Source organism: Dermacentor andersoni, chromosome 7 (genome assembly GCF_023375885.2).
Source record: "Dermacentor andersoni chromosome 7, qqDerAnde1_hic_scaffold, whole genome shotgun sequence".
NCBI classification, from domain to species: domain Eukaryota; kingdom Metazoa; phylum Arthropoda; class Arachnida; order Ixodida; family Ixodidae; genus Dermacentor; species Dermacentor andersoni.
In genome coordinates this window covers 133,968,069-133,983,316 of record NC_092820.1, presented here as the reverse complement: position 1 = coordinate 133,983,316, position 15,248 = coordinate 133,968,069, and the positions used below count along the sequence as shown (strand labels likewise).

At 45.7% G+C, this 15,248-nt stretch overlaps 1 long non-coding RNA gene across 1 annotated transcript; it reads right to left on the bottom strand.

The window, feature by feature from the left end:
- Window positions 1-1,613: 1,613 nt before the first annotated feature.
- Window positions 1,614-13,523, bottom strand: LOC129385357 (uncharacterized). Its single transcript, XR_008612925.1, has 3 exons — window positions 13,466-13,523; window positions 10,656-10,828; window positions 1,614-1,693 (listed from the first exon to the last, which is right to left on the bottom strand). It is a non-coding gene; the product is annotated as an uncharacterized lncRNA (long non-coding RNA).
- Window positions 13,524-15,248: the final 1,725 nt, after the last annotated feature.

The following is a 15,248-nucleotide window of genomic DNA, read 5'->3' as shown; positions in this document are numbered from 1 at the left end:
GTGTGAGGTATTTGCTGTTGGCAAAATTTTAACGGAGCCTCTGTCAGGCCTCGATGCCTTTTGCTCTTTTCACTATTTCTGCAGAGGTACAGTAGAAATAAATTTTTCTAAATCTTCCTTTCTAATTTCTTTTAATTTGGATACGATGACTTGTATAGTTGACGAATAACACTATAGATACCAACTATATTCTTCATATCACGCAAAAAAAAAGAGGGTTCAGTCATTACTTACAATGCTACTAGACAAACGAGAAACACGGGATTTTCGCCACAGAGTAAAATTAACGTTTTCACGATTTTCATTGAACAACAAGTTGGTGACCCTTGCCTTTCTTTTATGACCCTGGAAAACATCGCTGATAACGGCAGCATGACAATCGGGAACGCGTGAATAAGTAACTTTCTGCAAAAGGCTGTATATGAGCATCGGAAATTTAAAATTTGTTCTTCATCACGCACAACACGTTTCCTACTTTAATGAAATATAAGCACCATGCCTCACATGTTTGACACGCGAGACTCGGCAATAGCAACGGCATGTCTTGAGCAACGTATGAAGTTAAGATGAAGGCGGCTTTTCAGTAGTTATATTCAGAGCCCTTAATTAACACACACAATTGATACCTTTGGTGCGTGTCACCTATAGCGCGGCCCCAATTTCCGGAACATATGAAATCTGTGCCGTTTTAGGTCATTTCAGATAAGCGTTGAAACTTTTGAAGCTTTTCATGTATTGCCTAATAACTGCTTGAAGACGAGGGTTAGAAAAACTTAATTAAACCCAAACTGACACACATACTTTAAAATTTGTCAATATTTCCCAAAATATCAACTTCGTGAGTTGTATTGCCTTTGCTGAAAACGGTACAAACTGGCTATAATTCTATTCAAGCGCTTCTGTGGTCGCATCCACAGCTTCGCTGTAAAATAAAACGTTATGCAGAGTGTGCGACAGACAAACGACCTACAAAAAGTACACCACAGCATTCAACAAATTAAGGTGTCTCACTGATGCCTGTGTCTCTGAGGAAGTTTTAAGGGCCCCTCACTGCTTGCGAAATTCAGATGCGATGTTACCTCATAGTGTCTTACCTCACGGGATGACAGTGATCATGAAAATGGATGTTCATTACGGATATTAAGGCGATAATCTTCATTGTAGATAGCCTGCAAGCGCAAATTAGGGAATAGGCTAGCTTTTCCTGTTCGTTGTACGCAAGGCACGGAGGTGACCTTATACTTTTGGTTTTAAATAGAAGTAGATAGTACTTGCGGAATATGCTCAATGCAGTGTAAACATATCCAATCGCGCTTGGTATGGTCACAGGCGTGCGAAACTCGCACACAAAGGAAGTAAGGGCAAGTAGTCCTTAGTGAATCCGCGAAGCTGTATGGAAAATTTACATTCGCTTTCTCCAGCTATGTTTCTTACAATTTAGTAACTCACAAAGCGTTGTACAACATCCTTTCTCAAGCACGACGATAAACAAGCACGTAGTACTTACAAAATCAAAAATCGCAGTCTTCAAGATTCTGAATACGGTGTTTCCGAACCACCGAAGAAAACTTAGAATTTCGTTGGATCGTTTCCTACGTCGAAGGCTCTTCATGATAAGCTCGAGGTCGCCCTTGTTTTCTTTATTCATTTCATACAAACGAGCGATATCTTCTGGAGGAAGTCGAAGCAGCTCCTGCAATGAGATCACAATTGGCTCACACTAGGTTTAGAAGCATTAACATCATAAGGGGTCCAGCTTGCAGTTTTTTTTACTTTGAGACCCCTGTAGACAACTGCTTTTGTGCAAATTTACTTATCAATAAAATTGAATGGAATTGAAATCTCAAACTTCAGTGATTGATTGGTGTGCTCCAAATGCGCATGTAGAAATAAACTCGAAAGAAGAAACTTAGCACAAATAAGAAGATATCCTCGATTGCTTATCATTTTTCTTCCGCAGTATCATTTAATAACGGCAACAGCCCCCACAATGCTTACAAAGAGCAGCTGCCCTTGAACCCGGCGGAAACCTCCTCAAGTACGCTTTTATGTAGTCGGAAATTTCTCGTAAGTGATCCAAAAAGCTGTCGCTCAGATGGCAGCACACGGTCCTCAAATGACGATGCGAAAGGAGATCGCCATCTGTTTAGGTGTCCAAGGTACCTCGCATCAAGGTAAAAAAAAGCAAGAGTATCCTTCTATGTGCGATTGAACCTGTGTAGTCAGCAGCATCTTGAAGACGCGTATTTTCTTTTTAACGCGAAACTATTACGGCGCAGCTCTTATGCGCCCATTCCTGCGTTGAACGTCAGCGTCCCTCTGCGTAACCGAGCGAAGGGGCACAGCGAAGAATTAAAGAGCGAACGCTGTGCGCAGCGGGGGATGAAAGACGGCGATGGTGAAGGAAGCGCGCGGGGGAAAGCGGAGGAGGAGAGTACGACGAAATGGTCATGAGGAAAGCGCAGTGCCGGCGGTGACCAGGCATGCGGCGCGCGCAGAAGCAAAGCGCTGGCGTGGGCGTCGGACCCATTGCGCATGCGCTTCTTCACTTCCACCACCGCCGCTAGAGAACGCACTCGTGCGAGCCACGCGTTCCCGTGTTCACGCTTTCTTTCTAAACAATGAGCAACTCAACCGGTGGAAATGCTTCGCCTGCCGCTGCTGCTAAACGAGCTGCCCGAGCAGAGGCTCAGCGCAGCCGCCGAGAAGACCCTGTCGTTCAGAATCAGATTCTTTACGACACGATATCGCGAATTCAAAAAAAAACCTACACAACTGCGCTCAAAATTCGCATGATGGAGTATCGTAATCACTGGTAAATTTTTGTGCTTTCTTCTCCCTGCTACCGTACCCGCGATACTGTTGCCGTGCTGAGTAAACAACTCGGGGAACTGGTTGTGTAGACATGACGACATGGCATAGGAGCTGTTCCATGACAGCGTGACCATGCCTCTCGTGAGCGAGTCATTGCCTATGCCAGTCCTTGCCTGTCTACAGCAGAAACAGATTGTACAATTACTGAACAGGAATGCCTCGCTGTTGTTTGGGCTGTGTAAAAATTTTCTCCGTATTTACGCGGCCGTCGTTTCTCGGTCGTTACAGACCATCAGGCGTTGTGGTGGCGTTCCTCGCTGAAGAACTGATCGGGTAGTGTTGGGCGCTAGGTGATTCGCTCACAGGAATACGACTTCGACATAATGTACAGGTCTGGAAAGAAGCACCAAGACACCGACGCTCTCTCGCGTTGCCCGCTTCCGCTCTCGTATCACCCACCCACGCCTTCACATTATGGTCAGTCTGTCTCGCGAGCCATTTTCATCCCCTTTACAAATCGCAACACTGGATTGGTAAGGCGCCGACTGTCATCACGTTCTTATCGGCGCATCAGCATGCAGACCCATACTGTCGGACAATTCTTGAACGCCTTAGCGGTTCCTCTTCGCCCCAAACTCCCGTCTGCGTCGACAACTTGACCAATTCCAGTTGCACAACGGCGCCCTATATACGCCTCTACATTTGTCACCCAGATGGCAACAAGTGGGCCCCCTCATTCCCCGTTCTCTGGAAAAGCGAGGTTCTACAAGCTTTTCATGGCTATCCAACGGCAGGGAACCTTGGATAGCACGAGACGTACGACCGGATCGGAAGCGGCCTCTCTTGGACTAGCCTCTCCTCCGCCGTGGCCAAATATATCGCCTTCTTGCATGATTTGTCAACGCCGCAAACGCCCCACATCTGTACCCGCTGGGCCCCTCTAACCCCATCGTTGTCCTGCCTATCCCTTTGAGATGGTCGGAAAAGACTTGTACGGGCCTCTTCCCATGACCACCAAGTGGTATCAATAGATCGTGGTAGCTGTTGATCATCTCGCTCGTTATGCTGAGACAGCTTGTCTTATACATTCTGGTACAGCTTCTGAAGTTGCGGACTTTTTCCTGCAAAGCATCTTTTTACGCCATGGAGCACCACGCGTTCTCCTCAGCAACCACGGCAAGGTGTCCCTCTCTTCCATTCTTGCCGAAGTTCTACGAGCTACCAGCACTGCTCATAAGACAACTTCCAGCTACCATCCACAGACCAATGGCTTGACCAAGCGTTTCCATCGTATACTCTCCGACATGATCTCAATTTACATCAGCGCAGACCACACAAACTGGGATGCAATCGTACCGTTTGTGAATTTTGCCTGTAACGCTGAACCTCAACGTACCAGCAATTTTTCCCCATCAGTCCTTGTCTACGGCCGCTCACCAACTTTCGCCCTTGATGCATCTTTCTTCTCGGCCCCTGTCTCATTGGCAATGCCTTTTTCCAAACAATTTGTTTCCCGCCTCGCCCACTGCCGCTACCTCGCCCACATTAACACGGACATCTCCCAAGATGATCGCAAGCACCGCTATGACTCCACTGGACACAATGTGATTTTCTGCCCTGGCGACGAAGTACTACTCTGTACACCTGTACGTGCCCCCGCCAAATTTCACAGTCGTTTTCTTAGACCCTACCAAATTCTTGAACGAACTTCACCTGTTAATTACCGCCTTTCGCCTCTTTGTACTTCCTCTTGACCGTCGTTTATCGCGGGACCGAGATTGTGCACGTGTCTCGTTTGAAACCTTATCTACGGCGCGTTTCGTAGCACACTTCTGCGGCCAGGCTGGCTGCTTCCGCTAGAGGGGGAAATTACTTTGGTGTGGTTTGGCTTGGCGCCTGTTGTTATAGCACAACCCACTACGGGGGATTGACCATGAATCGGGCGGCAGTGGGTCGAAAAAGAATAAATACGTAAGTAGGATTTTTAGTGTGAGCAAAGTATTCGCATCTCATCTTCCTCATCTGTAGATATCATCATCAGAGCTGTGACTTGTTTGTCATCGTAGCGCGGTATCTTCGAGAATAAAGAAGTTTCGCAGAATATGTATATAATACCCAGCCTGTCAGTAATTCACTTAAAATAAAAATTACTTCTTCGTACAATGTGCTGTTCTTTATTACTTAATATTTACTTTACCATGATATGCTGGGGATAGATGAGGATATGTAGATTTCTTTAGTTACCAGGTGTGCAACACGATCTATTCGTCCGAAGCAAATAAAGAAATTTTCTTGAAGAACAAATGTATTTAAAAACACGTTTTTTCCTCGGACGATAGTTGAGTGGAATGCACTCTCCACTATTTCAGTGGAATGCCCGACTGTCCAATCATTCTGCAACATGCTGAATAGCATTTAGACGTGATATTATATGTATGTGTATGCACACACTTACATATATATATATATATATATATATATATATATATATATATATATTGCTACGGAACAATATGTGCGATCACGAAAAGGCGAGCAGTGTGAACACGACGACGACGATTAGAAGCTAGCGCGGGCTGTTGCCTCTTGGCCAAGCGCAGCGTATTTTCTTGTACATATACTTGTACACAGCTTTTCGTCTGCGTCTTCCTACGTAACATATCTGGTGGAGGTGCGGGGTAAGGTGCGAGTGGAGGTGCGCTCCGGCTACTGGCAGATTGCCGTGGATGATCTCGACCGCGAGAAGACTGCTTTTGTAACACCCGATGGTCTTTATCAATTCAAAGTGATGCCGTTCGGTCTATGTAACGCCCCTGCCACTTTTGAACGCATGATGGACTCCCTTCTTCACGGTATCAAATGGTCCACGTGCCTGTGCTACTTGGACGACGTTATCGTATTCTCCCCAACGTTGGCTACGCACCTCAAGCGCCTCTCAGCAGTCCTGGACGTTTTTCGTCGAGCCGGTCTGCAACTCAACGCATCGAAGTGTCAATTCGGCCGTCGCCAGCTTACCGTCCTTGGACATCTCGTCGACGCGAACGGAGTGCAACCGGACCCAGGCAAGATCCATGCTGTTGCGCACTTCCCTGTTCCGAAGTGTGTCAAGGATGTGCGCAGCTTCATCAGCCTTTGTTCGTACTTCCGCCGTTTCGTGAGAAATTTCGCCGCCATAGCACGACCCCTAACCGAGCTTTTGAAAAAAAGACTCCCCTTTCCAGTGGGGCGATAACGAGGCCTCTGCATTCTCACATCTAATCGACATTCTCACAACGCCTCCTGTTCTGGCCCACTTCGATCCTTCTGCACCTACTGAAGTCCGTACTGATGCCAGCGGTCACGGAATTGGCGCAGTACTGGCACAACGCCAGCGTGGCCACGACCGTGTTATCGCTTACGCCAGCAGGTTCCTCTCACCCGCGGAGCGCAACTATTCCATCACTGAGCGTGAGTGTCTGGCCCTAGTTTGGGCGATTGCGAAATTCCGCCCATACTTATATGGCCGACCCTTTTCCGTTGTCACAGACCATCACGCGCTTTGCTGGTTATGCTCACTGAAAGATCCTACAGGAAGACTTGGTCGCTGGGCCTTACGCCTCCAAGAATGTTCGTATACTGTCACCTATAAATCTGGCCGACTACACAAGGACGCTGACTGCCTGTCTCGCTACCCGGTCGACGAGCCTCACGACGCCGACAGTAGTAGCGCCAACGGCATTTTCTCTGTGTCTGCCTTCGCGAACATCGCCGATGAGCAGTACCGAGACCTATCGCTGCGAGCACTTATCGAGCGTCTGCGCTCTCCACCTACCGACGCATCCGTTCGCCGATATGTCCTCCAGGGCGGCATTCTGTATCGAAGGAACTTCCTCCCTGACGGCTCTGATCTTCTTCTTGTCGTGCCAAAACAGCTACGACAGACTGTGCTCTTTGAGATGCATGACGCACCCACTGCAGGACATCTTGGGGTAACCCGCACGTACGACCGCGTCCGCCGCCACTTCTGTTGGCCTAGTCTCGCTCGCTCCGTTCGACGCTATGTTGCTGCCTGTGATCCCTGCCAGCGTCGGAAAACACCTCAGGTGCTACCTGCCGGTCGTCTCCAGCCGATCACCGTCCCTGTGGAACCGTTCTTTCGTGTTGGATTAGACCTGCTCGGTCCCTTTCTCACGTCATCCTCTGGGAACAAATGGGTAGCCGTCGCGACTGATTACGCCACCCGATACGCTATCACTCGGGCTCTCCCTACCTGTTGCACCACTGACGTCGTGGACTTTCTCTTGCGTGACATTATCTTGCTTCATGGAGCCCCGCGACAGCTGCTTACTGACCGTGGTCGAAACTTCCTCTCGAAAGTTATCGCCGACATTCTGCGTTCCTGCTCTATTAAACACAGGCTGGCTACCTCATACAGTCCTCAAACCAGTGGCCTGACAGAGCGGTTAAACCGTACTCTTACCGATATGCTGTCCAAGTACGTTTCCAAAGACCACCACGACTGGGAAATTGCCCTTCCTTACGTAACATTTGCGTACAATTCTTCCCCGCACGACACCGCCGGATTTTCTCCGTTTTATCTACTGTACGGTCGCGAACCTACCTTGCCCCTAGACACGGCACTTCCTCCTGCTGCGATCTCAACAAGCGAGTATGCGCGCGACGCCATCGCCCTCGCCGACCATGCACGCCAAGCTTGCCCGTGCACGACTCACGGCCTCACACATCACTCAGCAGTGTCACTACAACGCACGCCCGCCATCGTGACGTACTGTTTTCGCCTGGTGCGCTCGTGCTCCTGTGGTCGCCCTCTCGTCACGTCGGACTTTCAGAGAAGCTCCTTTCGCGATACACAGGGCCCTACCGCGTGCTGCGCCAGGTGACGCCTGTGACTTATGAAATTGCTGCAGTGGGTTCAACCTCGTCCTCTCCTCTGGCATCTAGTGATGTCGTGCATGTCAGTAGGCTCAAGGCCTACTACATTGCTTCCGAGTCCGATCTTTAGTCGCTCCGGGACGGCGCTTTTGCAGGCGCGAGTAGTGCTACGGAACAATATGTGCGATCACGAAAAGGCGAGCAGTGTGAAGACGACGACGACGATTAGAAGCTGGCGCGGGCTGTTGCCTCTTGGCCAAGCGCAGCGTATTTTCTTGTAAATATACTTGTACATAGCTTTTCGTCTGTGTCTTCCTATATATATATATATATATATATATATATATATATATATATATGTGTGTGTGTGTGTGTGTGTGTGTGTGTGTGTGTCTATATGTATAGGAATGTATGAATGCGGCTCCTTGTTATCAATATCACGTTGTTATCAATATGCTCTGTACAGCTTTTGCGGTTCAGCGAATATCTGTATCCTAAAATATATTGAACTTTTGTAAAGCTTTTTCGTTGGAATGCTCTGCACGGTTCGGGCGGATCAGGGAATATGCCTATTGCAATGCATTGAATTCTTGTAATGATTTTTGGTGTTCATTTTTTTTTGGTTCATCTGTATATCGCATTATCCACTCCTGCCCAAGACCTAAGACTAAGGCCGGCAGTATCCTGCGATTAATAAATAATAATAAATTGTCTATCCCTCGAAAACTGCACTTTCGTATATAAGCACAATGTTCATGAGGCAATAACACCGACAATACTTAGTTTCCCGTCGATGTCAACTGCACTTTAGTGTGCCCATGTTTTTTTTTTTTTATTAGGAGCAGCGGATAGGCTTTTACGCAAATGCAGGCCCGGTTTGAATCAGTGCGATTTGCGTTTCGCTGGAGCTCCTCGATTGGCATCCTGACAATATGCGGTGGCATGTTTGCGAGATGTGAGGGACGCCATGCTTCGCAGCAGAAACCACGCACCAGCATGTACTATTTTGGTCATCCTACCATGGCTACTACGTGTAGAGAAACGATGGCACAAGCAGTCAGGGCATGCATGGTGTGTATAGGTTCCTGAGGCTTTGTCATAATTTCTTCCAGCAAGCAGACCTGTCCAATGAAATGTCTTCTAATACAGCTTCCTCTCTGAAAGCGGTTTGACGATTGGAACCCAAACCCGCCTACACATATTTCGCTACCTTACGTTAAAATTCTGGCGCACACCGAAATCGTGTAGTTAATGTCAGCAATGTTCTTCAGAAAACGATTTAAAACTGAAGATATCATTTTTTTTTATGTCTAGTGATTTACGACCGCGAAAGACTCCCTGGAGTAGTCACAAAATTCACCGTACGCCTCAATGCGCTGGCATGCACGCAATAAATTACGAATGAGGCTATGTTCCGTCTACTGAGGAATGCTCCCGCGGCCTAATCGGTAAAGCATTCGGCACCTGCACTAGGGGTCCTGTATGTAAATCTTCCCGTCAGACAACTTAGCTATAACATTTATATGTATTTACAAAGATGTATACCCGGAACATCATGGTGACCAGCGCTTCCTGGGGCACATACCCCAGAGACCACCGTATCATCTATAAAACACCGTATACACGTATCCGGACACTTCTTATGCTGAACTGTCTCCCGGATCACCATAAGAGGCTACAAACATACCAGGTAGGGAAAAGTTATAATGACTGGCTAATAGTGTTTATAAATGCAGCACAGTACAATGCGACAAACGGGGACTTTTTTGTTAAAGCAATAATTTGCAAGCAGCTCTTTGTGTGTGATCTCCCGGCGCAGTATCCTATAGTTAAGGTTGTAAAAGTCCCACCTACCGCACACTGAATATCCAATTCCTGGTTCTCAGAGTACCGTTATTCGCCAATTAAAATCTTCAAATGAAACGTAAAAATTCGTTGATTGTTAACAACCTAATGTTTTCAATTCCAAATTTTTCACACGTTGCATGAAAGTGATTGTTTTGTTGTCCACGTTTTCGTGAATAATTACACTAAACTGATCTTCAGGACTTCCTAATTTTTAAAGTCCTTAGTGATGCTTTTTTTGTAGATTGCGGCTTGCTTGCTGGCATTATTCATTCCCACATATACTTCCATTATACGAAATCGTGCTACCGAATAACTAAGTCGCTGTAAAAGACCAATCTGCAAAAAAAAAAGAAAAGTGGTGTCTATTGATAATAGACGCCACTTTTTGCTTGTTTATGCAGTATTAAACATTTGATGCGAATCCTACTGTAACTCTGTATGCAAACTTCAGGTGATCCTTACATAAACTTTGTTACAGTATTGCACACATGTTAAAATTAGGATACGATATGCATATATGTGCTGTGAACGCCGTATGCTGCCGATTTAAGGGTCTTCAGGGACTCAGTCAAGCTGCCTAGAGCAGCTTTTAGCCCTGAAGACCATCCAGAATATTCTGGTGAAATAAACTTTGATGGATTGATTGATTGATTGATAACCGATCACAATGGGAGTTATCTGGAAAGATGAAATTGATTGAGTCGTTCTGCTTACAAAATATGCTTAGCCGAAGCATACGTGCTCAGAAGTCAATAGCTCCATTAGACAAAGTAAATGGTTTATCATCACAAATAAGCACTAGTGCAGAGCACCTTTCTTTTTGCTTTAAAGGACTAACTGCGCCTCCTCGTCAGCAAATGCTTCGAAAACCATAGTGACGTACACGCACCCAATTTGTTTTGCTAAGTTGTATCATAAAAACAGCCTCTTTGTGCTAACGCGACCTATGTACTCTTAACTTCATCATGGGAAAACGTTACAGTAAATATCGATCTGCTAGATCACTGTCAATACGCTTCAGCATTGCCACGTCGGAGACTTCATGACAGAATAGCAACATCATTGTCGCCATGAGCTCTTCCTCTGCCTTTGTTTTCTATAGCAAACAAGTAAAAGGTTACCTCTATGACTTCTAGTGCAAACATATTGTCTTTCACCAAGTCTTCGCTCCACCCCTTGTGAGTATATTGTTCTGCTGTCCATTTGACTGAAGGCTTCTCAGTTTCTGCTAGTGCTGTATTTACTATGTCTGCAGTATCTTCAGCAATCGTGCAGGATCCGCTGACGAAGATCACTGAAAAGCAGACACGAAACCTCGATTTCTAGGTTAATATTGTTGCTTCTAAGGGTCACATATTATTCCACGGTTGTATTCAAACAACACAATAGAGATTTGGGCGGTTTGATTAGAATTCATTTTTAGAAACCACAAAAGAAATGAAAGACATGGTAAGACACGAGCACACTGTCCGGCGTTATACTTACTATATATTTTGTTCGTCTTGCGCAATCTTACGAAATTGTGTACTGAGATAAGCTCTAGAAATTAATTAAAGGCACGTCAATAACAACGGGAAGCGTGATGTCTGGCAAATGTGAAAGGGACGGGAAAAGCGAAAAAGATGCACGTGCAAGTGAAGCAAATTATTTAATTATTTCATAATTAAAACGTGAAAAATCATTTTGCCATTCTGCCTCGCGTTACTGTCTAGTAGCTTCTTGTCAGCTGAGCTGGTAGAGCGATTACTCTGAGAAGACATTTGGTCCCAGGCTGAATCCCAGGACCAGGACAATGATTTCTCGAACTGCGAAGCTTTCTTTCTTTGATATCCGTTTGGGCTTCCTTTTTTCTTTTTAGTTTCAAACTACATTCAGATGCATGACAATTTTAACTTTCATGATCCTCCCTGCAAGTTGCTGTCATCCGCAGGACTAACTTGCCATATCATGCGTCATTGTGCTTCGACTTGCCGATTAATTCGGCTTCACTCTGCGATTTGCTAGCCTCCTCGTTAGTGCAGGTGGTAGAGAGACAACCATAGAAAAGCGTTTTCAAATGCGAAGTCTTCTTTAAGGGAAACTTGCACGGGTTTTGCTTGTAACTTCACGCTTCACTGGGTTGGATGACAATTTTTTCGTGCATTCGACAACAGTAATGTGAAGTGCTGCATTATACATATAAGTTACTGGGTGAGCGCACTTCTACTTCAATACTGTGCAACGTGATGCAACGAAAATTCACCACTCAATTAGTAACTTGTCCTGACAACCTGTTCTGGAAGAGGACAAGTACAATGGGATTCAAAATGTCAAGCACAATCCGTATTGGCACTGCTACCAATTACCGGCCCCTCTGGCCTCCACCAAGCTGCATTCTTGCAGCGTTCTTGCCAGAGGGGCTTTCAACGCAACACTGTATGTTTTGTAAAGAAATTTTTAATTGAACTTAATTGAGTGGTACCATTTGAATTTTTATTTCTATATATACCCCTCCGCAGCCTCCTAGCTGTGTCCGCCACTGCACTGCTGTGCACATTAAAAGCATAGTCATCCATATTGTCTCTCGCACTTCGTCGTCGCATCGCATCTCTAGCCCTGTTCCATACGTTTTATTACAGCACCCGTGACCGTCCAAGCTTTATCATCTCACCAGCCCGCATCGTACCGGCCGTGTCCTTCAAGTCGACCGGCCACGCAGCCACATGGCTACATTCTCCGCCTCCTTTCTTTCCCCCGCACAGCATCCGATCAGAATGACCTTTCCCACAGCGCTGTCGCAATCACCTGCCCGACAATATTTCTTCTAAATGTAACAGACAACCTGTCGCGGAATTAACATGTAGTTACCCAGGTCAAACAAAAATTTTCCTGCATATCCATTTCTTATGTAACAACCCCTACCCGCTGTGGTTGCTCAGTGGCTATGGTGTTGGGCTGCTGAGCACGAGGTCGCGGGATCAAATCCCGGCCACGGCGGCCGCATTTCGATGGGGGCGAAATGCGAAAAGGCCCGTGTACTTAGATTTAGTTGCACGTTAAAGAACCCCAGGTAGTCGAAATTTCCGGAGTCCTCCACTACGACGTGACTCATAACCAGAAAGTGGTTTTGGCACGTAAAACCCCACAATTTAATTTTTTAATTTTTAACAACCCCTGGAAGAGTCCTTGAGGTAACAATATGAAATGAAATGAAATTTCTCCTTAATCGTTCTAAATTCTCGCATCACAAAACAACAACAACGTCTACAACAGAACCGAACTTTTCCGAAGGAACTCTTTATTCGACTCCTTCCCTCGGTATATGCGTTTGCCGATACCAGTGTGCAGGCAACAGCTGTAACAGACAATTCCTACTCGGAGGCGGATGTGTAACCATTGCTTTCCGTGAACCTATGGATTTCTTGCTTTCGCCTTCTTATTTCTACCGTTGCACAAATAATTCGCTTATATTTACTATAAAAGTGAAGCTCAACAGCAACCTGCTCTAGGTCTTACTGATGCCGTCACGTTAGAAAGAAACTTTATAGTTTACCCGAGTGACCATAGTCATTAAACGACCTTATAATTGGCGGAGAAAGTTGCAAACGCAGGGCGTGTCCGCTGCATTCTGTTGTCCTTCAGGTGTTTAGATACCCTGAACAAATTACGCGGATCACCTAAATTTGTTTCTTTAAGATTCCAATGATATAGTCTTCCTATTGAGTCAATTTGGACTGAAGCGTAATAAGTGATTCAGGGCCCATTTCGTGCTTTTCTTTACATGAACGTTTACACATGTCATGAAACAATCAAGTGGAGTACGTGCATATAAAAGACTTTCTCACAATAGTCAGCCGAACAGTACCCTCCGCCATTTACAAAAGTAAAGAAGAAAATAAGAAACAATGACGACGCTCACTATGCTCCCTATGGAAATAAGTTTCGTACATACCATATATATAAATAATTGGCTTTGTAGCAATCATTGTTCAATCTCGGATTTGTCGGCTGTTTCTGAAAATAAACCACATTAAAATTAGTAGTTAAAATGCCTTATCATGCAGCAGAAGTGATAGTTGGGCGAGTTGGCACGAATTAATAGTGAAATATGTAGCGCGCACAATTGACAAGGACACAGTGAAGGGGGACGTTCGTGTGTCATATTTCACTATGAATGCCTTATCATAATTGAGGGGCAGTGCCTTCAAGGTAACATTAAAGACATTAGTGGGCTGTGTAGGAAACAATGGAATGGAGTGGGGCGAGCCTTCGGGCATAACATTGTATGATTATTGTAGGTACCGCTGTTTTCTCTTAATAAAAGAAAAAGATATCTCTACTAAGAAGAGGCTACCATTCCATATTACAAAAAGTATACGAACAATGTTCGCCCCGGACAACCAGAAATGCAAATTGATATTTCTAGAGAACACCACTAGGGAGGTTCCGGAATGCAGTCTTTCAATGTTACCCGACATTTATTTAATGCGTTAGTAATCTTAGAGTACTTCACGCGCTTCCCTATCTATCTATCTATCTATCTATCTATCTATCTATCTATCTATCTATCTATCTATCTATCTATCTATCTATCTATCTATCTATCTATCTATCTATCTATCTATCTATCTATCTATCTATCTATCTATCTATCTATCTGTCTGTCTGTCTGTCTATCTGTCTGTCTATCTGTCTATCTATCTATCTATCTATCTATCTATCTATCTATCTATCTATCTATCTATCTATCTATCTATCTATCTATCTATCTATCTATCTATCTATCTGTCTGTCTGTCTGTCTGTCTGTCTGTCTGTCTGTCTGTCTGTCTGTCTGTCTGTCTGTCTGTCTGTCTGTCTGTCTGTCTGTCTGTCTGTCTGTCTGTGTCTGTCTGTCTGTCTGTCTGTCTGTCTGTGTCTGTCTGTCTGTCTGTGTCTGTCTGTCTGTCTGTGTCTGTCTGTCTGTCTGTGTCTGTCTGTCTGTGTCTGTCTGTCTGTGTCTGTCTGTCTGTCTGTGTCTGTCTGTCTGTGTCTGTCTGTCTGTCTGTCTGTGTCTGTCTGTCTGTCTAATCTTGTTACATAACCGTTTTCCAGATTCACTGGGTATTCAGTCGTCGAAAGGCTAGCGCATATGGTTGATGTGCTGAGGTATCAGGGTTTGAGACCAGCTCTTAAATGTACTGGGTTACCGAGTATGTGACAGTGTGTACGTACAGGCGCCCAAATCTTTAACTGGCGTGCACGAGCGGCGACCTTTCCTTGAGTCAGCGCCCTATGACGCACGGAAGACACATGACGCACGTATGAAGCATTGGCCCAGCTGAGCGCGCTTTGTCCGCATGCGGTTAGCCTCAGACTCTTTCTAGCCTCGCCCCATCGTACGGCGCTGACGCACGGAAAAGTCGCCGCTCGCACACGCCAATTAAAGATTTGGGCGCCTGTACGTACCGCTCTTCAACGGACCTCTATTGAAAGGTTGAAAGGCCCCTTAAAAGCTTTTTATAGATAGCATTTTCCGCCATCGCGTTAGCGAGCTGCGCCATTGATGCGCCGGATATGTGCCACTCTTCAAAGAACATCTCGCCATCATTAGTCATTGAGTATGTGCCACTGAGTTTGCGGCAAGTGAATGAACGAAGCTAATTTTTCGAAAGCATCCGGTGGACGATGAAAATTCTCGTCTCGGAGGCCACGCCCAGATTCCTTTAGAAGGGCCACTGCATGGTGCAGCTTATC